Below are 2,792 nucleotides of genomic sequence, written 5' to 3' on the forward strand. Positions count from 1 at the left end.
GGTCAGCACAGAAGGAACTTGTTCAAGGACACACAGAAAGCGTGTCAAAACCAGGTGTCTCGTGCTGCAAAGCTGCAGAACCGCACCAGCCCCACCACACCGCCTCTCCAGATGAGCTCCCAGGGGCTCCAGCAGCTCCTGCGCTTCCTCAAGGCACCGCAGCACAAAGCGAGCCCAGCAGAGCTCAGCATCACGCCCTCGCCCTGCACATCACGGCCCAACTTCTGACACGAGGCCAGTGCTACATTATGTTCTTAGAGAGTTCTTAAGGACCTTGTAAAAACAAGTGAGCTGGAACAAATGCATGCAACAAAAGAGCCTTTGCAGATCACTGCATAAATGATTTGCACATGCAACATCAGATCCTCTGAACCAAACAAGACTAAGGCCCAAGTTTCCTTTATAAGGCAGCAGTTTTTGCAAGCAAATGTTCTTTATATCGACTGTGTAAACAATAATAAATTGCACATGTAAATCACTTTTCCCGTCAACAGCGGCTGTCTGCCTGGGCCTGGCTCAGGAGCTGCTCCCCCGGGGAGCAGGAGGTTGGTCGCCCGGGATTGTGGGCAGGATTAAGAGCAGAGTTTTACTAGCTCACGGCAATGGGATCGGTGAGCTCATCGGAGGAGCCTGAGCTTCCCGACACAAAGGTAGGGGGAAGGGAACAGTTACCCTCCTTGTCACCGTCCACCTCCAGAAAGAATCGCCACACAGCTGGGGGGTTGCTGAGGGGGTGTTCAGCTGCCGGGATCCTGCGAAAGCTCTCAGAGTGGGACCAAGAGATTGCATTCATTTAAAAATCAGACACTTGGAGCACACCGAAAGTCACACTGCAGCTCCTTTGCAGATAGGCTGCTTTCCACTTCTCTCATGTTACAGCACACACATGCATCCCTTTGGAGGACACAGATGCATGCAGCGTCCCTGTTTGTAACATAACATTTTTGTCACACAAGCATAGACAGAGCCCTGTTGCTTCTCAAAAAATAACACAGTACCTATACTGCAGCAGGAGTTTCAGTACTGACAGCAATTGTTGGAAAAAAGGTATAAAAAAAAATCAGAGAGAAACTTGTGAAAACAGCCCGTATGTTCAGAAGCTAGGGAAAGTAACGTGTCAGTACCTCCTTGGCCCAAAAACAGGGGAGGGAAGGGCTGCTTCCTTCCCTGGGACGAACCACCAAAAGTACACACTGCAGCAAATCCCTTTTCTACATTTGTCATTTCCAACCACACATTTGGCTCATATCCGGTCCCGAGCTCTTGCACGTCGCTGCTCTGCACTTGTTACTTCCCCCCTGCCATCCAGAGGTGCCTAATAGCAGGGATGTGACACCGTGACATTCGGACAGAGCTCCAAAGACTGTCTGAGGACCCATGCTACAGAAAGAGCAGGGCAGGGTTAAACCCTGCAGCGCTCAGAAAGCAGCGTGCCTGCCCAAACCCAGCCCAAACCCAGATCGGAAGGAGAAGTCAAGGGAGTGAATCACACAAAGCCAGCAAAACTGGGAGGGATTTCTGGGAAAAGTGCAATTCAATTTTCACCTCTGACAGTTCTCCCCCTGCTTTCTGCTCTCCTCCCCTCCCTTCACTACCACCGGCCTGGGAGGTACAATGCCTTATTCCTCCCTTCATTGTGGGCACAATTCATCAGAGGAGGAGAGTGTGTTTGTCTTGATTAACAAAGCGCTTCCTATGACAACAAACTGAAATACAGGGGTAGGAAGGCACCACCTTGCTTTCTAGTAGAACTAAAAAGAGAAAAGCAGCCTTCACGTTGAAAGTTCAAACTTGATGCAAACAGCTTTCCCTTTAACTTTCAGTTCCCTTTCCTCTTCCGGCAAAAAACATCCTTTGTGTCCCCACGTTTCAGTAGAGATCAGACTGACAACAAGCCCGCTGAGGTACAGAAGACAAGAATTTGTTTTGTGGGATTCTCACCGGGACAAAACCGCTCTGCAGCGGCTGAAAGCGCAGCACTCCCCTGGCACCCCCCAGAACAAAAGCATCCATCACGGCAGGTACCTCCTCTGCATTGACCCTCACTTCATAAAGAACCCATTTCCATGCTGACTGCCCCATGCGACATTTCACGCAACACTAGCGACCCTCCAAGAGGGCACCAGACCAGTGAATCACAGATGCAACGAAAGGGACACGGGCAACGGAGCAGAAATCAGAACACGAAGAGGCAGTCCTGCCCCTGGATCTTCCTCCGGCTGAAGCTGCTACCAGGGGGTGAGCCTTTTTCCTACCGAGAAACACAGATCGTGAAAGATAACGTCCTTAATCCAGTAACACATGGGCCACCTCCAGTCCCACCAGCACCCAGCGCTCCTAGAGCCTGACATGTTCAGTCCTTATCTCACCTGGAGAAAAAACCATACTGGGTCTGACCTAATTAGCACAAGGCAGAACTCGAGCAAGGACGAGGCGGTTGGCAGCTATTGCAGCAGGATAAACACCAGGTTCCAGCACGGTGTGAAGGTATTATCAGATACGTTCCTGCAACCACGTCAGTGTCAAGATGCGATCCTTCCAGTCAAGACAGTCACTGTCCATGAGAATCCATCCAGACATTTGGGTACAAAGTAAAGGTGGTTTAACTCATAGCAATGAAGGAAAGGCAGAAGGGACAGAACAAACCAAGCCCAGACACTCAGCTGTTTTCCACGTAAGATGTTTGAAGATATTTATATTCGGTTTTCCTAAGATACGCCATTTTTTGTAGCTTTTTCTCCACCTCCTTTTGGGAAACTTCACGGCAACACAGTAAGTGTGGTTCCCAAGTA

The sequence above is a fragment of the Pterocles gutturalis genome, unplaced genomic scaffold, assembly GCF_000699245.1.
Source record: "Pterocles gutturalis isolate BGI_N339 unplaced genomic scaffold, ASM69924v1 scaffold40792, whole genome shotgun sequence".
NCBI classification, from domain to species: Eukaryota; Metazoa; Chordata; class Aves; order Pterocliformes; family Pteroclidae; genus Pterocles; species Pterocles gutturalis.